The 22147-nt window shown below is 45.9% G+C and overlaps 1 pseudogene; it reads right to left on the reverse strand.

Annotated features, from left to right (window-relative positions):
* The window catches only part of LOC129813502 (brefeldin A-inhibited guanine nucleotide-exchange protein 1-like), a 27162-nt pseudogene extending 8923 nt beyond the window's left edge, over nucleotides 1-18239 (reverse strand).
* Nucleotides 18240-22147: the final 3908 nt, after the last annotated feature.

The raw sequence follows: 22147 nt of genomic DNA on the forward strand, positions 1-22147 counted from the left end.
TTCACACTCAAAGTTATTTTATGCTGTTTTATATATTAAGGCAACAAAAGCAGGGATGATCACATCACTAGTGGAACTCAATCAGTAAATTGGCAAACAAGGACTAGGGACACTGGTATTCAATCAACTGTATTTTATAAAGCCTTTTTACATCAGCACTTGACACATACCGACCTAAACCCCAAAGAGCAAGAATTGCAGAAGCACATTGGCTAGGAAAGACTCACTAGAAGTTTGTCCCAGGTAGGATGAGGGGCTTTACCTGGTCCTGATGTCCAGTTTACACCTGTTGATGATGCAGGACAGCTCAAACAGGATGGGGAACCACCCCCTCACCCACACCCGGTCCTCCGGGGCTACATTCATGTCATCACTAGCGTAGTCCTCGAAGGCCTGGCAAGAGAGGGAGGAGAGTGTTTTAGACAGGGTTAGACAGTCTGATGGCCATGCAGAGGGGTTTAATACATTACTTAGGACTTCTGCCCTCGTATTTCACATCCTAGTATTATCTCCGAGTAGGCTACTTGAACTCCTTTGCTATATAGTGCTCACCTGTGGCCTCTCAGACACATATTTGGCACAGTAGCGTATGAGGCGGATGGACTCCATGCTGGTGTCAGGGAAGGATGCGTTACAGGCAAACTCAGACAGACACTTCACAGCATCCTGGAAGGAGTCGATGGTGGCCAGGAAGTGTTTCGCAAATACATTTGCTGAGAACAAAAATGAAAAATACACTTTAAAATGTATATACAGTACCAATCAAAAGGTTTGGACACACCTACTCATTCAAGGGTTTTTCTTTATTTTTACTATTTTCTACATTGTAGAATAATAGTAAAGACGTCAAAACTATGAAATAACACATTTGAATCATGTAGTAACCAAAAAAAGTGTTAAAAAAAACAAAACATATTTTATATTCTTCAAAGTAGCCACCCTTTGCCATGATGACAGCTTAGCACACTCCTGGTATTCTCTCAACCAGCTTCACCTGGAATTCTTTTCCAACAGTCTTGAAGGAGTTCCCAAATATGCTGAGCACTTGTTGGCTGCTTTTCTATCACTCTGCGGTCCAACTCATCCCAAACCATCTCAATTTGGTTGAGGTCAGGGGATTGTGGAGGCCAGGTCATCTGATGCAGCACTCCATCACTCTCCTTCTTGGTCAAATAGCTCTTACACAGCCTGGAGGTGTGTTGGGTCATTGTCCTAAAAACAAATGATAGTGGGACTAAGCGCAAACCAGATGGGATGGCATATATCGCTGCAGAATGCTTTGGTAGCCATGCTGGTTAAGTGTGTCCTGAATTCTAAATAAAACCACAGACAGTGTCACCAGCAAAGCACCCCCACACCAATCACACCTCATCCATGCTTCACGGTGGGAACCACACATGCGAAGATCATCTTTTCACCTACTCTGCGTCTCACAAAGACACGGCGGTTGGAAGCAAAAATCTCCAATTTGGACTCATCAGAACAAAGGACTGATTTCCACCGTTCTAATATCCATTGCTCGTGTTTCTTGGCCCAACCTAGTCTCTTATTCTTATTGGTGGCCTTTAGTAGTGGTTTCTTTGCAGCAATTCGACCATGAAGGCCTGATTCACACATCAACTGTTCAGTCTCCTCTGAACAGTTGATGTCGAGATGTGTCTGTTACTTGAAATCTGTGAAGCATTTATTTGCGCTGCAAATTCTGAGGCTGGTAACTCTAATGACCTTATCCTCTGTAGCAGAGGTAACTCTGGGTATTCCTTTCCAGTGGCGGTCCTCATAAGAGCCAGTTTCATCATAGCGCTTGATGGTTTTTGTGACTGAAATTTTCCGCATTGACTGAACTTCATGTCTTAAAGTAACGGACTGTCGTTTCTGTTCTTGCCATAATATGGTCTTCCTGATCTTCTGTATCAAATTTTAAAAATATATATTTGTCACATGCGCCGATTACAACACGTGCAGACCTTACAGTGAAATGTTTACTTACAAGCCCTTAATCAACAATGCAGTTAAGAAAAATAAGTGTTAAGAAAGTATTTACTAAAATGAGCTGAAGTAAAAAAATAAAAAATAAAATAAAATAAAAAATGAGTGGGGACAATGCAAATAGTCTGGGTAGCCATTTGATTAGCTGTTCAGGAGTCTTATGGCTTGGGGGTAGAAGCTGTTAAGAAGTCTTTTGGACCTAGACTTGGCGCTCCGGTACCGCTTGCAGAGAGAACAGTCTAAGATTTGGGTGGCTGGAATCTTTGGCAATTTTTAGGGCCTTCCTCTGACGCCACCTGGTACAGAGGTCCTGGTGGCAGGAAGCTTTGTCCCAGTGATGTACTGGGCCGTACGCACTACCCTGTAGTGCCTTGCGGTCAGAGGCCGAGCAGTTGCCATACCAGGCTGTGATGCAACTAGTCAGGATGCTCTGGATGGTGCAGCTGTAGAACTCTTTGAGGATCTGAGGAACTCTTTGAACTCTTTGAGGATCTGTTGGTGATGTGCACACCAAGGAACTTGAAGCTCTCAACCTGCTCCACTACAGTCCTGTCAATGAGAATGGGGGCATGCTCAGTCCTCCTTTTCCTGTAGTCCACAATCATCTCCTTTGTCTTGATCACGTTGAAGGAGAGGTTGTTGTCCTGGCACCACACTGCCAGGTCTCTGACCTCCTCCCTATAGGTTGTCTCATCATTGTCGGTGATCAGGCCTACCACCGTTGTGTCGTTGGCAAACTTAATGATGGTGTTGGAGTCATGCTTGGCCATGCAGTCATGGGTGAACAGGGAGTACAGGAGAGCACGCACCCCTGAGGGGCCCCCATGTTGAGGATCAGCGTGGCTGATGTGGTTACCTACCCTTACCATGTCACAACACCACTGATTGGCTCAAACGCATTAAGAAGTTAAAAGTTAATTTGTGGAATTTCTTTCCAAGGCACACCTGTTAATTTAAATGCATTCCAGGTGACTACCTCATGAAGCTGGTTGAGAGAATGTCAAGAGTGTGCAAAGCTGTCATCAAGGCAAAGGGTGGCTACTTTGAAGAATCTCAAATATAACATATTTTTGGATTTGGTTAACACTTTTGGTTACTACATGATTCCACGTGTTATTTCACTATTATTCTACAATGTAGGAAATAGTCAAAATAAGAACTGGAATGAGTAGGTGTGTCCAAACGTTTGACTGGTACTGTATAAAAAGGAAAAAAGGAATAAATAAGTGTTCAATGTTTCTGTTTTGAGTTTCTCCGTGCACTACCATCCTATATTATTCTTAATGTTTACAGCGGTAAGTCATGTCATTGACCAAGGACTCTAGTGTTAGTCATATAACCCAACACTTACTGATGATATAGCCGGTGGTCTGGAAGGCCAGCTCCACGATGCTCTTGTCCTGATCTGAGGCGGCCAGGTGGAACACTGAGAAGATGTTCTTCCACCCCGACCGGATGTTCCCAGTCTGGAAGTTCACCATCTGAGCTATACACCTCACCACCATGTCTCGAATGGTGGGAGACCTGTAGGCAATGGCATCATTGAATCATTATTGAATCATTGTATCATTGTAAGATCTGAATCGTTTTCAAGGTTTGATTTACTGAATCATTGCAATGTCTGACTAGCTGAATCATTTCAAGGTTTGAATTGTTTTAGGCAACAAAGGATGCAGGATACATTTCTGACCAGCATTAGAATTTCCTTTCATGCATTACAAAATAAAACAAAGTTGACTTGTTCTTTTTCATTAAATGTTCGAAAGGCCTCAAGAAATCCTTCTGGAATCGGAAGTTGGCGAGCTCTCCTTTCTCTAAGAATTTCATAGACAGCTGCCTCAGGGAATCCACGGCAAATATAGCCACATCCTCATTGGAGTTACATCCAACCTGTAGAGTTCCAAACACATCAATCTCTCAACATCTACTTCAACATTAAAACAGCAGGTGAACAGCACTATAAATACTTGCCAATTATGGATTTCCCCCCCCCCCCCAAACAAATATAAAAATATAAACCAGTACCGTGTTAAAATGATCCCCGATGACTTCCCAAATTTTGGACCACTGAAGCCTGATGCGACCCATGTTGTAGTAGGAGATCTCCACCATCTTCTGAAGGCTAATCCCATTGCGTGTTATGTAGTTCCAGCAGGTCCTTACAGAATCTAGCCTCTCCTCCTGATGCAGAAACTGAGCTAGGTCCTCCAGCATGGTACCCAGCATGCCTTGCTCCTGTAGATACTGGATGCCCCTCTTTGGCTTTTTGTTGAACCTGCACAGGAAGAGAGAGCGGGGGAAATGTCACATCTGTATGACACAGACACATTTGAGAGCACAAATTCTGCTCGGTCACTTTTCACCGACTGAGCAGAATGACTGATCTACAAATCCTAATGACTAGTTATTTAGTATGCAAGTGAAAGCTGCTCTGACATTACTTCCAGTCTCCCACACACTTACAAGTCGATGCCTTGCTCGATGATCTCCTTCTGCTGCGTGAGGACCTCGAACTGCTCTGCGTTGTCCGTTCCTGACATGAGGGTGCTGTAGGAGCCGATGCCTGAGGAGGCATTGGAGTCCAGGGAGTTGAGGCTGCCGTAGTGGTTGATACTCTCTGGGGGCTTGGTGCTCTCACTGGGCTCCTGCTCCGTGGGCTTCTCCTGACCTACAGAGGGGAGGGGTGGCACGTAGGGACATCCCATAATGTCAAGAATTACCCTTCCCTCTATAAAACCCTGTCAGAGGTCTCAGGGGCTCACAATGAGGTCTGCTGCTGTAAGCCTGAACACCACTAGTGCTCACAGCAGGTTAGCAAATACAGGGCCACACAACAAACTGAAGGGTCGCTACTTGACTATCAGTTTTGCTAAAACTGACATTCTGTAACGGTCCTGACCTGTTTTATGTTGTTTTTGTATGTGTTTAGGTCAGGGCATGTGTTTTGGGTGGGCAGTCTATGTTATCTGTTTCTATGTTGGTTTTGGTTGCCTGGTATGGCTCTTAATTAGAGGCAGGTGTTTTGCGTTCTCCTCTAATTAAGAGTCATATTTAGGTAGGGTGTTCTCACTGTTTGTTTGTGGGTGATTGTCTCCTGTGTCTGTGTCGATGTTACACCATACGGGAATGTTTCGGTTTGTTCGTGCGTGTTTGTAGTAAGTACTTGTTCGTTCGTTCTGCGTGTGTTAGTTCAGTTCGTCGTGCTAAGTCTGTCTAGTTTCGTTTTGTTATTTTGATAGTTTTTCCAAGTATAGTTTGTTTCGTTTTGTCTATTAAATAAAACTCATCATGTTTTCACAACCCGCTGCGCCTTGGCTCGATCACTACACCTCCTCTTCTTATGAAGAGAGAGAGGAACGCAGTTACAGAATCACCCACCATTCCAGAGCCAAGCAGCGGAGTAAATGGAGTAAGGGACAGGAAAAGAAGGAGCAATGGACATGGGACGATATATTGGACGGAAAGGGTTGCTACACATGGGAGGAGATCCTGGCTGGTAGGGATCGCCTCCCATGGGAACAGCTGGAGGCACTGAGGAGAGCAGAGGCTACCGGAGAGAGGAACCGGAGCTATGAGGGAACGCGTCTGGCACGGAAGCCCAAAAAGCCCGTAAGTAATTCCCAAAAATTTCTTGGGGGGGGGCTAGGAGGTAGTGGGCCTAGGGCAGGTAGGAGACCTGCGCCCACTTCCCAGGCTTACCGTGGAGAGCGGGAGTACGGGCAGGGGCCGTGTTACGCAGTAGAGCGCACGGTGTCTCCTGTACGAGTGCATAGCCCAGTGCGGGTTATTCCACCTCCCCGCATTGGTAGGGCTAGATTGGGTATTGAGCCAGGTGTCATGAGGCCGGCTCAACGCATCTGGTCTCCAGTGCGTCTCCTCGGGCCGGCATACATGGCACCGGCCTTACGCATGGTTTCCCCGGTTCGCCTACATAGGCCGGTGCGGGTTATTCCACCTCCCCGCACTGGTCGGGCGACCGGGAGCATTCAACCAGGTAAGGTTGGGCAGGCTCAATGCTCAAGAGTGCCAGTACGCCTCCACGGTCCGGTATTTCCGGCGCCACCTCCCCGCCCCAGCCTAGTACCTACAGCGCCTACACTACGCACTAGGCTATCAGTGCGTCTCCTGAGCCCAGTTCCTCCTCCACGCACTCTCTCTGTAGTGCGTGTATCCAGTTCGGTGCCTCCAGTTCCGGCACCACGCACAAAGCCTCCTGTGCGTCTCCAGAGCCCTGTACACACTGTATCTTCTCCCCCTACTAATCCTGATGTGCTTGTCCTCAGCCCGGTGTCACCAGTGCCGGTACCTCGCATCAGGGATAGAGTAGGCTTTGAGAGTACAGTGTGCCCTGTCCCTGCTCCCCGCACTAGTAGGAAGGTGCTTATCCTTAGCACGGTGCCTCCAGTTCCGGCACCACGCACCAGGTCTACAGTGTGCCGTATCCGGCCAGAGCCATCCGTCTCCCCAGCGCCATCTGAGCCATCCGTCTCCCCAGCGCCATCTGAGCCATCCGTCTCCCCAGCGCCGTCTGAGCCATCCGTCTCCCCAGCGCCGTCTGAGCCATCCGTCTCCCCAGCGCCGTCTGAGCCATCCGTCTCCCCAGCGCCGTCTGAGCCATCCGTCTCCCCAGCGCCGTCTGAGCCATCCGTCTGCCATGAGCCTGCAAAGCCGCCCGTCTGCCATGAGCCTGCAAAGCCGCCCGTCTGCCATGAGCCTACAGAGCCGTCCGCCAGACAGGAGCCGCTAGAGCCGTCCGCCAGACAGGAGCCGCTAGAGCCGTCCGCCAGACAGGAGCCGCTAGAGCCGTCCGCCAGACAGGATCCGCCAGAGCCGCCAACCAGACAGGATCTGCCAGAGCCGCCAACCAGACAGGATCTGCCAGAGCCGCCAACCAGACAGGATCTGCCAGAGCCGCCAACCAGACAGGATCTGCCAGAGCCGCCAACCAGACAGGATCTGCCAGAGCCGCCAACCAGACAGGATCTGCCAGAGCCGCCAGCGAGCCATGAGCAGCCAGAGCCGCCAGAGAGCCATGAGCGTCGAGAGCCGTCAGCCCGCCATGAGCGTCGAGAGCCGTCAGCCCGCCATGAGCGTCGAGAGCCGTCAGCCCGCCATGAGCGTCGAGAGCCGTCAGCCCGCCATGAGCGTCGAGAGCCGTCAGCCCGCCATGAGCGTCGAGAGCCGTCAGCCCGCCATGAGCGTCGAGAGCCGTCAGCCCGCCATGAGCGTCGAGAGCCGTCAGCCCGCCATGAGCGTCGAGAGCCGTCAGCCCGCCATGAGCGTCGAGAGCCGTCAGCCCGCCATGAGCGTCGAGAGCCGTCAGCCCGCCATGAGCGTCGAGAGCCGTCAGCCCGCCATGAGCGTCGAGAGCCGTCAGCCCGCCATGAGCGTCGAGAGCCGTCAGCCTGCCATGAGCGTCGAGAGCCGTCAGCCTGCATAGACCTGCCAGAGTCCCTCAGCCAGGATCTGCCAGAGTATATCAGCCGGGACCTGCCCCTTGTCCCGGTGTTGCCCCTTGTCCCGGTGTTGCCCCTTGTCCCGGTGCTGCCCCTTGTCCCGGTGCTGCCCCTTGTCCCGGTGCTGCCCCTTGTCCCGGTGCTGCCCCTTGTCCCGGTGCTGCCCCTTGTCCCGGTGCTGCCCCTTGTCCCGGTGCTGCCCCTTGTCCCGGTGCTGCCCCTTGTCCCGGTGCTGCCCCTTGTCCCGGTGCTGCCCCTTGTCCCGGTGCTGCCCCTTGTCCCGGTGCTGCCCCTTGTCCCGGTGCTGCCCCTTGTCCCGGTGCTGGTCTTTATCCCGGTGCTGCCCCTTGTCCCGGTGCTGCCCCTTGTCCCGGTGCTGCCCCTTGTCCCGGTGCTGCCCCTTGTCCCGGTGCTGCCCCTTGTCCCGGTGCTGCCCCTTCTCCTGGTGCTGGCCGTTTATTTAGGGGATGTGAGTTTTAGGGTGGTCATTGGGAGGGGTAGACAGAAGCGTTGTGTGACTATGGTGGTGTGGGGACAGCGTCCAGAGCCGGAGCCACCACCGTGGTCAACTGCCCACCCAGACCCTCCCCTGGACTTTGTGCTGGTGCGCCCGGCGTTCGCACCTTGAGGGGGGGGTTCTGTAACGGTCCTGACCTGTTTTATGTTGTTTTTGTATGTGTTTAGGTCAGGGCATGTGTTTTGGGTGGGCAGTCTATGTTATCTGTTTCTATGTTGGTTTTGGTTGCCTGGTATGGCTCTTAATTAGAGGCAGGTGTTTTGCGTTCTCCTCTAATTAAGAGTCATATTTAGGTAGGGTGTTCTCACTGTTTGTTTGTGGGTGATTGTCTCCTGTGTCTGTGTCGATGTTACACCATACGGGAATGTTTCGGTTTGTTCGTGCGTGTTTGTAGTAAGTACTTGTTCGTTCGTTCTGCGTGTGTTAGTTCAGTTCGTCGTGCTAAGTCTGTCTAGTTTTGTTTTGTTATTTTGTTAGTTTTTCCAAGTATAGTTTGTTTCGTTTTGTCTATTAAATAAAACTCATCATGTTTTCACAACCCGCTGCGCCTTGGCTCGATCACTACACCTCCTCTTCTTATGAAGAGAGAGAGGAACGCCGTTACACATTCAAGATCAACCTCAGTCTCTAACTAACTGGAACCATGAGTATAGGAATAGATTTGATGCTTTACCTGCTCTTCCTTAGAACAACAAAGACAGAGAGCAAAGCAGATCCAGATCAGCAATGGAACATGTCGTGATAAACACAAACATAATTGAGTCTGCGCCGCAGAGAGATGTCAGATGTGTAGTTAGAGATATGGGTGGAAGCAGGGCCGTCGCGTCTCAGTGGGTTTGTGGGTCATTAAGAAGCCCCTAGGCTACTGCAGTAGTTATGAATGAGGATGACTTGGTCTCAGAGGAAACGCATTGGCTCTTATTCAACAGTAGGTAGTACTGTAGGTAAGTAGTATCTTACCTAGACTGGTCTGAGAGTTGGGGTTCACAGACTGATCATTGCTCCACTCCACCATACACTTGAGGATAGACACTAGACACTCCAGACCCTTTTTCCTCAAGCTCAGCTCCTACAACAAATTAACACATTTAAAATGGTCACACAACAGGAAAGAGATGTATGGAAGGTGAGTGTCCATTGGAAGCATCTTTTACCTGAGTAGGTGTGGTGCCAAGCTCATGCCCCACTCTGCCCTATGCTATCTTAGATAGGTAATTGACCAGCCTCTCAAATATATTAGCAGCATTCAGGTTACAGTCATAGTTGACATAGATATCCACCACTGTGGGCGTCTGTGAGGAGAGAGAAGACACAGAGGTGAATGTCTGTCTGTCAAAGCCTCAGTAGTAGGAGGTGGTATCAGACCTGGAGGAGACAGAACACCAAAGAGAAAGGAATACAGATAGACAAGTCCCCGGTAGTGACAGTAGACAGACACTAACCTGCACAGATCCTGGTGAGGCTCTGGATCACCATCCATTTATGATCATAGGAGCTGGTGGACGTCTCCAGGATGTAGAGGAAGATCTCCTTGAAAAACACCCGAGGGAAACGTTTAAAAACCTCCTTACACTCAGTGATAAAACTCCACCAAATCCGGTATAAATCATTTTGTTAAGGGTTTATTACACAGTATTTACAAAAGGTGTTTAAACACAACGCACCAATGAAACTAAATCTTGTTTTTATTCATTCATAATGTAGAGAGCCAAACAGTTCCAGTACCTTGATTTGCATCTTGAGGTGGGTCTTGAAGTGGGAGAAGAGGGTGAGGAAGATCGAGAGCGAGAAGACCTCGGGGACCGAGGAGGCGCCGTTCCTAGACAGTGCCACACACAGGTACTGCTTGATGGTGTCGATGAACATCTCATTGGTCTTGAAGACGGGCCCAGCGTTCTGTAGGATGGACAGCAGCAGCTGGACGGACAGCACCTTGGAGTGCAGCTCGTGAGATCTACAGAGACAACGTTTCCTTGATGCATCCAAATGCCTTATTATGCATATGACATCTTTATAATGTCATACAATCCTCTTCTAATGATCTGGACTAACAGACAGTTGACAATGTTATGCATAGACATCACATACCATACGCCTTAGACATAATAAAGGCTCAAAACAAGTTACAATATGTACCCACGCCCTTTAAGGGCTACCAAGAGGTTCAATCACAGTCAACTCCTATGGCCATAGCCTACCGGTCTATTCATACAGTGATTCATTGTGACAGGGTATCAAGGAGAGTTTACTTAGGATCAGGGGGTCCATCAGACAGTGGCTTCATGGAGAGTTTGCAGAGGGAGCGAAACACTAAGAAGGCGTCCTTCTGGAGGATATGGGAGAACTTAGCAACAGGGGAGGAACCGCTCGTAGCTCCAGATTCCTAGAAAAGGAAATACACAGATGTCTCTTATATTAAACACACAAAATCATGTTCATATACACAAATGTACATTAGTACGCCAAATCAGATGCCACTCTAATATTTGGATTTATCAACTAATCTGTTAATACACCATAGACAGTATTTGAATCCCAAATGGCACCCTATTCCCTATTTAGTGCACTACTTTTGACCAGGACCATAGGTAGTGCACTATATAGGGAATAGGGTGCTATTTGAGAAGCTATCAATGGCATTCTATGTAGGGGAGCAGTGTGGGTGGGCACCTGAGTGTCGTTGGAGGAGACAGAGAGCCTGTCGTCTGCCAGTGAGGGGGTGAAGGCAGTATATCTGGGCGTGCCAGGGATACCGTTGGCATGGACGTTCTCTGTGTCGCTGCCCAGCTCGCCCTCCTCCTCCTCCACCACCGGGACTGGGACATCGTCTACACACTCTGTAGCGCTGCACACACTCTCCCTACATTCTACACACACACACGCAGGCATGCAGGAACATACACAGGGACATCAGCAAAAGAGCTAAGGATCGTCTCAGAAAACATAACAGTGGGGCTAAAAATGAATTAGAACGTAAGAATTTATATTTCTTCCTAGCGGAACGTGAACAACTTTCAAGGCACTACAGTGAGTCCAATGTTCTACAGACAAGACAGGACATATTATATTGGAGTATAAAAGGTAAGAAAATCATTTGTTAACTCCAACAACTGTATTGACAACTTCCTGCAGCATGGTCTTGAGCTTGCTCCTCACAGTTGACTGGTTCTTCCTCTACAAGCCCTTCAGCATCTTGCTGGAACAAACCTAGAGAGATTTAAATGCACTTTACCATGCTTTCCTATGGTGACATTGAAGTCATATTGACACAGACGGAGCTGCTATGTAATAAACCATTGCACATAACTCCTTTGTGAGATCTTCCATTTAAATGTATCCCTCCACTATGAGTACAAAACATTTTCAACTGCAGAGGTTTTCATTTTCATTTCATTATGAATCCCAATAAAGGACCTCTGCCTTGTAGAGTTTAACTGCCTCTGGTCAGGCCAAGAAGTCTAGAATGGACGCCATATTCAGACATTAGTAGTATCCTTGGCTTGTCTCCTGTTTCTGTAGAGTGAGGAGGCTTTGGACACACCTACTCGTTCTGCGGTGTGCAAAGCTATCATCAAGGCAAGGTGGCTACTTTGAAGAATATCAAATATAAAATATACTTTGATTTGTTTAACAATTTTTTGTTACTACATGATTCCATGTGTTATTTCATAGTTTTCATGTCTTCACTATTATTCTACAATGTAGAAAATAGTAAAAAATTAAGAAAAACCCTTGAATGAGTAGGTGTGACCAAACTTTTGACTGGAACTGTATATAATAAAACACCTTCCTTATATCGAGTTGCACCCCCCCTCTTGCCCTCAGAAGAGCAATTTGTCGGGGCATGGACTCTACAAGGTGTCAAAAGCGTTCGACAGGGATGCTGGCCCATGTTGACTCCAATGCTTCCCACAGTTGTGTCAAGTTGGTTGGATGTCCTTTGGGTGGTGGACCATTCTTGATACACATGGGAAACTGTTGAGAGTGAAAAACCCAGTAGCTTTGCAGTTCTTGCCACAAACCGTTGCGCCTGGCACCTACTACCATACCCCGTTCAAAGGCACTTAAATCTTTCTTCTTGCTCATTCACCCTCTGAATGGCACACATACACAATCCATGTCTCAGTCCTTCTTTAACCTGTCTCCTCCCCTTCATCTACATTGATTGAAGTGGATTTAACAAGTGACATCAATAAGGGGTCATAGCTGTCACCTGGATTCAGTCTATGTCATGGAAAGAGCAGGTGTTAATGTTTTGTAGACTCAGTGTATATTTATACATTGCCTATTCTTAATTAAGTGTACTACTTCTGACTAGGGCCGATTTGGCTCTGTTCAAAAGCAGTGCATTATCAAGGGAATAGGGTGCCATTTGGGACTCAGGCCTTGACTTCGGCTGGACGTTTTATTACCTCCTTCCCTCCATTTAAGAGCGCTATTAACATGGCAGACCTCTCTCTCTCAGCAGAGAATAGGAATACTAATTCACATGGATTTGGACACATGGATTTTACAGACAGTGATATGTATGAAGCTCGCTTAATCAAATACAGTGACTCAGTGAAATATGCAACAATGACTTCCAGAGAGACATACAGAAGAGGACTTTTGACTATGAGTAAGAGTGAGTGACAAAAAGAGAGAGATACTTACCCTGTGCAGCAGCTGCAGTAGCCTGGTCCGCCTCAGTCTGCTCGTTTTCAGCACTGCAGAACACAGAGACGTTTTCTGGCTCCGGGTCCTCTTGGGCATTTTGATCAGGCACCTGGGAGGTAACCACCTGAGGTGGGGGTGAGGTGGTGTGCTGCTCCTGTTTAGGGGAGGCCGAGGGCTGAGGTGGGGCTGTGTGGGGCCCATGGTTCTGTTGGGGGGGAGGCATGAGGTTTCTGGTCGGGGGGGGCAGGGGACACAAAGTGTGTGTGTGGGGGGGGGGGGGGGGGGGGGGGGCGAGGGCCTGTTGGTGGGGTGAAGCGGGGGGGCCTTGGTGCTGGTGGGGGGATGAAGGAAGCTCCTGCCCCTGTTGGCTGCTTGGTGACTGCTGCAGATGCTGCTGTCTCAGTCGCTCCTTCTCTCCTTCTCAGCGATCATGTTATTTTTGGGATGCATACTTGATTCGGGGTTCGGACATATTATTTTGTACGTGCAAACTACTTTTAAGACGCATCCATTCAGTTGTTCCGAACTCACTTCACTCACGCTAAAGAGGGAGGCTCTCGGCTGGTGCTAGCACATCCCCAGATCAAATACTGTACACTGCTGGAACAACGATTAAGGCGCTTACATGTCCAAATCATTTGAAAGATTGCTCAGAAAACCAGGCGTTGTAATCGCCATGTGCTTACTTTGATTTTGACCTCATGACGATTCAGATGAACAGAGTAAGGTGTTTATATGACTATTGCATCATCCGCCTACTGCCATAATCAGTTTAATAGCAAATGATTAGTGTGCATGTAAACACACTCAATGACAAACACTGTTGCGTTCTTTATTTTTGACTGGCATTGTGAGATTAGGTTTAAATGATGATACCCATCTGTTGAACTCAACAGGCTGCTGACATCACAGCTCATAAAAGGTCAAGGCATTCAGTGTAGCAATGCAAACACTGACCATGGCAACATAGTTACGGGAATAATAGACGGTATCTTCATAATGCAGGGGGCTTAGTCAAAGTTGGTTCCTTGGTCGGGTCGGCAGCCAGCAGATAGTTAGGCCTGCGCGTTTTTACTTGAAAGAAAATCCTACTTGGCAAAGATAGCAAGCGACGTGTCATGATAAGATGCACACACACCCCAGAGGAGAGTTCATATCATCAGCCACTACAACACCAACCAGCAGAACACAACGCAAGCTTAACCTGAAGCACTCGCTTTCTGGATGACCCAGACCAATTCATCCTGTGATTTGAATGCTAGATATCATTGGAGAGTTAATAAATCGAATAATTGCGTTCCAGCTTCTTTTCCATCGATGCCAAAATCACAGAAATAGAATTACTAGAATGGGTAAAAAAGGCCCCCAGACTACTGACATTTTACTGGAACAATAATGGATACATTTAACAGGGCCACCGGTCCACCCATCATGGCACATTGACTTGAATGGGGATTCTCGTTCTAACAATTCTTTGTGACACACAGAGAGACAGAGAGAGGGGGGGGGGGGGGGGACAGAGACAGAGACAGAGACCGAGACAGAGAGAGGGGGGGGGGGGGACAGAGACAGAGACCGAGACAGAGAGAGGGGGGGGGGGACAGAGACAGAGACCGAGACAGAGAGAGAGAGCGCCTACTGCCTGGTTCTCCATGCGTGCGAAGATAACGTTTAGCATCTGTGTGAGCGTGGCCTTGGCCGTGGTCTGGTTGATGAGGTTCTTGCTGGCCAGGTAGATGTAGCAGGTCCTGACCGCCTGCAGCACCATTCCCTCGTGGATCTCGGTGTGCTGAGAAGTCACCACTGTCAGCAGAGCCTGCAGAGGGACAGCATCCACAGAACTGGAATGCTTTATTCCTTTGAGTACACTTAAAATGGCTGCCAGCAGACCCTTTCTGGCATCAATGACTTGAATAGAGACACCCATTCAACGTATTATATTTCTATGGCACCAACCTAACAGTCACTACTGATCACAGTAAACAAGATACCCTAGGTTTTGTGACTGAACACAAAGCATTATAAAATCATGAGATTGTCATTATTAAAAGGAAACCCTGCAGAATTTAGTACAATTTCATCTCATTTTAAATAATGGATATCATTAACACATCAATTATGGGTGCCTCCTGTCCCTGAAAATCCTGATTTTGATGCCATTGCTTAGTGGAGAGTAATATTGAACAGTCAAGCACAACAACAGAGGAGTATGTCCACTATGTATGTGCCAGCTGTTAGATCTACTGGTTTGGCACAACCCTGAGAGGAAGGGCCTGAACACACCATTGATGTGTGTTATCTGCTCAGTGGTTAGACGACAGACAGACAGGCCAACAGGGCAGGCCAACAGGACACAAGATTAACACTGGGGAGGAGAGGAGAGGCAGACTGGGGCTGGTCTGTTTGTTACACAGACAGGCGGAGAGGAGAGGCAGGATGGGGCTGGTCTGTTTGTCACACAGACAGGAGGAGAGGCAGGCTGGGGCTGGTCTGTTTGTCACACAGACAGGAGGAGAGGAAAGGCAGGCTGGGGCTGGCCTGTTTGTCACACAGACAGGAGGAGAGGCAGGCTGGGGCTGGTCTGTTTGTCACACAGACAGGAGGAGAGGAGAGGCAGGATGGGGCTGGTCTGTCTGTCACACAGATAGGAGGAGAGGAGAGGCAGGCTGGGGCTGGTCTGTTTGTCACACAGACAGGAGGGGAGGAGAGGCAGGATGGGGCTGGTCTGTCTGTCACATAGATAGGAGGAGAGGAGAGGCAGGATGGGGATGGTCTGTCTGTCACACAGATAGGAGGAGAGTAGAGGCAGGCTGGGGCTGGTGTTTGTCACACAGATAGGAGGAGAGGAGAGGCAGGCTGGGGATGGTCTGTCTGTCACACAGACAGGAGGAGAGCTCAGAGACCACACACCTTTATAATCTGCAGCTGAACACCTTCGTCTGTCTGAGGCCCTTGAAAGCAGCCACATATGGTTTCGATGATTCTATCGATTAACATCTTTCCAGGTGTAGTGTTGTCTGGTGCGTTTCCAGTGAGGTGGCCATAAGCAATGAGTTTCTGAAGAAAGAAAAGTGAGGATAAACCTTACCTTAACTGTGTATGATACAATAATCCAGAAAAATACTGCAGAACTTTAATAACTGCCATTTGCCAAGATTAGACATTCAGGTGAAGTCAGAAGTTTACATACACCTAGGTTGGAGTCATTAAAACTTGTTTTTTCCACCACTCCACACATTTCTTGTTAACAAACTATAGTTTTGGCAAGTTGGTTAAGGACATCTACTTTGTGCATGACACAAGGACTTTGTCCAACAATTGCTTACAGACAGATTATTTCACTTATTATTCACTGTATCACAATTCCAGTGGGTCAGAAGTTTACATACACTAAGTTGACTGTGCCTTTAAACAACTTGGAAAATTCCAGAAAAGGATGTCATGGCTTTAGAAGCTTCTGACAGGCTAATTGACATAATTTGAGTCAATTGGAGATGTACCTCTGGATGTATTTCAAGGCCTGCCTTCAAACTCTGTGCCTCTTTGCTTGAAATCATGGGAAAATCAAAAGAAATCAGCCAAGACCTCAGAAAAAAAATTGGAGACCTCCACAAGTCTGGTTCATCCTTGGGAGCAATTTCCAAACGCCTGAAGGTACCACATTCACGTACAAACAATAGTACGCAAGTATAAACACCATGGGACCACGCAGCCAACATACTGCTCAGGAAGGAGACGTGTTCTGTCTCCTAGAGATGAACGTACTTTGGTGCAAAAAGTGCAAATCAATCCCAGAACAGCAGCAAAAGACCTTGTGAAGATGCTGGAGGAAACGGGTACAAAAGTATCTATATCCACAGTAAAACGAGTCCTATATCGACATAATCGGAAAGGCTGCTCAGCAAGGAAGAAGCCACTGCTCCAAAACCGCCATAAAAAAGCCAGACTACAGTTTGCAACTGCACATGGGGACAAAGATCATACCTTTTGGAGAAATGTCCTCTGGTCTGATGAAACAAAAATAGAACTGTTTGGCCATAATGACCATCGTTATGTTTGGAGGAAAAAGGGGGAGGCTTGCAAGCCAAAGAACACCATCCCAACCGTGAAGCACGGGGTGGCAGCATCATGTTGTGGGGGTGCTTTGCTGCAGGAGGGACTGGTGCACTTCACAAAATAGATGGCATCATGAGGGAGGAAAATTATGTGGATATATTGAAGCAACATCTCAAGACATCAGTCAGGAAGTTAAAGCTTGGGCGCAAATGGGTCTTCCAAATGGGCAATGACCCCAAACATACTTCCGAAGTAGTGGCAAAATGGACAACAAAGTCAAGATATTGGAGTGGCCATCACAAAGCCCTAACCTCAATCCTATAGAAAATGTGTGGGCAGAACTGAAAAAGTGATTGCGAGCGAGGAGGTCTAGTAGCCTGACTCAGTTACACCAGCTCTGTCAGGAGGAATGGGACAAATTCACCCAACTTATTGTGGGAAGCTTGTGGAAGTCTACCCGAAACGTTTGACCCAAGTTAAACAATTTAAAGACAATGCTACCAAATACTAATTGAGTGTATGTACACTTCTGACCCACTGGGAATGTGATGGAAGAAATAAAAGCTGAAATAAATCATTCTCTCTACTATTATTCTGACATTTCATATTCTTAAAATAAAGTGGTGATCCTAACTGACCTAAGACAGGGAATTTTTACTGGGATTAAATGTCAGGAATTGTGAAAAACTGAGTTTAAATGTATTTGGTTAAGGTGTATGTGAACTTCCGACTTCAACTGTATGTTTACTGAACTTGTGTGTGTGTGTGTGTGTGTGTGTGTGTGTGTGTGTGTGTGTGTGTGTGTGTGTGTGTGTGTGTGTGTGTGTGTGTGTGTGTGTGTGTGTGTGTGTGTGTGTGTGTGTGTGTGTTGTTACCTGCTACTGACCTGTAAACAATCTAGAGATGTGATGACGATGCGAGGACATTTGGACTGGCAGGCTAACACGAATGGCAGGAAGTATTTGTCTGCTTCTATGATGGTATCTTTGGACTTGACCGGTGGTAGAGCACTGGAATCAGCATTGTTGTCTCCAGGAGGGGGACTGAGGGGGAATACAGAGTGACAGCTAAATGGTTAAAACATTAGGCCAAACAAACATGTCTGAGCAATTCAACCATCTCATATGAAACGTTTGTGCCTCGGTGATCAATGGCCAACTGCCCCCAATAGGCCTCCATGCTGCAGTCATATTGATGCTCCTGAGGTCCCCTGTAAACATCAGCATTGCTGTGATTCATTCAGGTAGGCAGCTGGAAGTGGAGTTGCGTGCAGTCTGCAGAGAAGGTTAGAGAGGTCGGGAGGAGATCAGGGGAGGAGTACCAGTGTCGGCATTATGGACACTGTCACAAACACACTTGGTGCATTCCGATTCTCCACACTTCTCCCGAAGTGTGCACTTGAACACTGCCTCCAATGGAAAAATGGTGGAAACTCCCAACAGCCAAAGCTTACAGCAATCCAATGCTTTCAAATCCATGAGGGGGAGTGTACAAGTGCACACCTCGGGAGAACGGTAGAGAATCAGGATGTAGCCATTGTCAGTTAGCTGGGGGATACTGACCATCAATACTGAGTTTCTCTTCTTTATCACACTTCTCGTCTCGGCTCCTTCCTCCCTCTCATTTCCTCAAACTTTAATTAGGCCTGCTATGAATCAGATGAGCCTGGTCTTTTTTAAAATGAACTTTATTTGCATATTATCTCAGACTCAAGATGCGTTCATTTCCCCAATGCACATTTGACACATCAGAAAGAGTTTTGTTCTTAACATTGAGTGAGAAGTGATTAAAGCTTAATAGACTGCTGTGCTATAGTGTGTGTGTCTTAAATGGCACCCTTTTCCCTATATAGTGCACATAAGGGACAAAATGCAATTTTGAATCACTTGGGAGTGTGCCTGGTCAGTGTTTCAGCCTGGGGTCTGGGGTGGTGACTAGGACCTGTGAGAGCTCAGGTGTGAAAGAAATTAAACCTCCAGACAGAAGGCAGCGGGAGATGTGTGGGTCACTGAGCTTCAGTTCACTGGCCCATCTGGCTACTAACCAATCACAACCAAGGGATTGGGGGAGAAGACAATAACAAGAAAACGAGACACATCAAAACAAACCTTGACATTTTTGACTACAGATTACATTTCACACATACACCATATCTCAAAATAAACCTACCTCAGTTTCTTCTTTAATTTCCTCTGAAAACAGAAAGAGAGAAACAATGAACTAAAGAGCCATGCTATTGGCCCCGCTTGACCGGTATGATGCTGCTCTTGCTACATGGGCAATAATCAAGGTCAATACATCTACAGCCAATGTAATACCCCAGCATTAGAGTGCTTCATTACATTAAGGCATGAGCACTTTGTCAAATTATCCTTTATTCCAGAAAGGAAATCCCACCAATTTCTATTAGCAACCTGTCAGCGCTATGTTGAAAGGAAGCAACGTCATTCCGTCACTTACATCCGCGACTCCACAATGATAATATTGTTATTGTTACACTGACTGTGACTCCTTAGGTCCCTTTACTTGATCAGTTACAACTCATTATTCTCACCAAACATGAGAATGATGAGTTGCTTGAATCTGTAGAGAAAAATATACTTCATTGGTTATCTGAATATCCCATTTTGTTATTATTGATAGGAGGGGACATTAATATTACTATAGATAATTCAACTGATAGATGGCCCCCGGGTAGGCCAAACAGTCAGAATTTGGGTTGAATACTTTTTATGGAAAAGTTGGAGTAACTAAAGAGGTTCCAGACAGTCCAGAATAGATTTTTGTCTTATATCAAAATGTATTGATAGTGAGTGTGTTACTACAGATATTTGTATTACTCCCCTCAGTGACCATAGGGCCATTTACATCGATGTCAAAATATTTACCCCTGCTACTAACCTTGGTAGAGCATCCTACTGGAAGCTAAATAGCTCTTTATTAAATAATATAAAATTGACCAGAAATACAGTGTAGACATTGTTAATGTTGCAAATGACTATTGTAGCTGGAAACGGCTGATTTTTTATGTAATATCTACATAGGCGTACAGAGGCCCATTATTAGCAACCATCACTCCTGTGTTCCAATGGCACGTTGTGTTAGCTAATCCAAGTTTATCATTTTAAAAGGCTAATTGAACATTAGAAAAACATTTTGCAATTATGTTAGCACAGCTGAAAACTGTTGTTCTGATTAAAGAAGCAATAAAACTGGCCTTTAGACCAGTTGAGTATCTGGAGCATTAGCATTTGTGGGTTCGATTACACGCTCAAAATGGCCAGAAACAAAGACTTTCTTCTGAAACTCATCAGAAAGAGGAGTGGGAGGCCCCGGTGCACAACTGAGCAAGAGGACAAGTACATTAGAGTGTCTAGTTTCAGAAACAGATGCCTCACAAGTCTTCAACTGGCAGCTTCATTAAATAGCACCTGCAAAACACCAGTCTCAACGTCAACAGTGAAGAGGCGACTCCGGGATGCTGGCCTTCTAGGCAGAGTTCCTCTGTCCAGTGTCTGTGTTCTTTTCCCCATCTTTTCTTTTTATTGGCCAGTCTGAGATATAGCTTTTTCTTTGCAACTCTGCCTAGAAGGCCAGCATCCCAGAGTCGCCGCTTCACTGTTGACATTGAGACTGGTGTTTAATGAAGCTGCCAGTTGAGGACTTGTGAGACGCCTGTTTCTCAAACTACAGAGGGACTCATCTTTAAAAGGAAGAGTCCTAATAACCAAGGCTGAAGGTATCTCTAGGCTAACATGGTGGGCTGAGTATGGTGGGCTGAATTTTCTGGACTTTACTACTTTAACTAATACTTTTAAGATCAATTGGATAAAATAATTCCGAAGAAGACCCACTTCTATGTGAAACGTTATTCCTCATGTCTTCTCTACTTTTGGTGGCCTTAACTTCATCTTGGTTTGCAATTATAATATTGACAAAGTTCCAGTGAAACTCTGCTTTTCATTAGCAGGTTTTCTTGTCATGGTCCTTAATTTAGAATAATACATTTTCTCCACACAAATATTATATATGGAATAATCAGAACATATTGTATAAAAATACCTCTTTGTTTTTAGAATATTGGTTCTGAAATAATATGCCATTGGTGAGCCAACTTATTGGTGAGTCTTTTACTTAATTATAAGGAATTCTTATCACTTTACATCCTTGTAACGCCTAAAGATTTTGCAATTGTTTTAGATGCCATTCCCTCAGGTGTTTCTTTATTATTCAGGAACATATCAAGACCTGACCCTCAGAACATACCTACAAGTAACCCTGTTGACTCATCAGTAGGAAAGATTTTTATTTTAGTCCATTCAACAATAATAGAGCTATACGAGCCTTGTTTCAACAGGATGTTTTATCTATACCTTATGTCATGCCTCATTGGAATGGTTTTATTGATAATGTCTGTTGGAAAAAAGTTTAGATGTTGCTACACACATACTTATTAACAAAATGAAGGAAGTTTCTTTTAAAATGATTCACAAATATTATTGTGCCAACCACTATATGAAAAAAATAATTCACAATTCAAATTGCTCCTTTTGTAATGACCACCCAGAAACAGTGTTGCATCTTTTTTGGCATTGTATTCATGTAAGAAAACTGTGGCAAGACATCAGTAGATTTATAATTGAACACATTTATGAATATCTTACACTATTGTGGAGAGATGTACTGCTTGGATTCTTTACCTACGATAGAAATAAGCTGAAACATTATGTAATTCATTTCATTATTCTTTTGGCCAAATGTAATATTTCACAAATGTAAATACAAAACACCACATTTTATTACCTGGCAAAAAGAAATGGAACTATATTTTAAGACAAAAAAGCTAGTAGAATTATAAATGTGTGTATATCCTTTAAAGTCCTTGTGTAATGTGATATTGTACCCCCTAGCCCAATTGTCCATTGTATAGCCTTTATATATACACTTGTGTTCCCCATGTACTTTTTGTATTTATTTGTTAATAAAAAAAATATATATATTGTTACTGCAGGTTGGGGGGACAGAGCATCAATTTTTGCACCACTGTCCAGTTAGATCAATGTTCCAGCATTGTTTCACTGTATAATGCCCACCCCAAAAATAGTATATTATATAATATTTGGACACTGTCCAAAGTGGCCTTGAATAAACATAATTAACCATCTATCAAATAAAAGATAACTCCCATTGAATATGATATAGTTCACCCAAATAGCAAAATTACATATTGGTTTCCTTACCCTGTAAGCAGTCTATAGACTAGATATGACAACAATCCATGCTTTGGTTTTCTTTATCTGGCCACTGTTTCAAACACTATCTTTTTAGCGTGTGTGGCACAAATCCAATGCAAGACAACGGTACCTAAACTGAAAAAATATATAAACGCAACATCAAATTTTATTTGTCACATGCGCCGTATACAACAGAGCTGTGTTCAAATACCAATACTAACATAGTATATACTACATAA

The sequence above is a fragment of the Salvelinus fontinalis genome, chromosome 17 (genome assembly GCF_029448725.1).
Source record: "Salvelinus fontinalis isolate EN_2023a chromosome 17, ASM2944872v1, whole genome shotgun sequence".
Taxonomy (NCBI): domain Eukaryota; kingdom Metazoa; phylum Chordata; class Actinopteri; order Salmoniformes; family Salmonidae; genus Salvelinus; species Salvelinus fontinalis.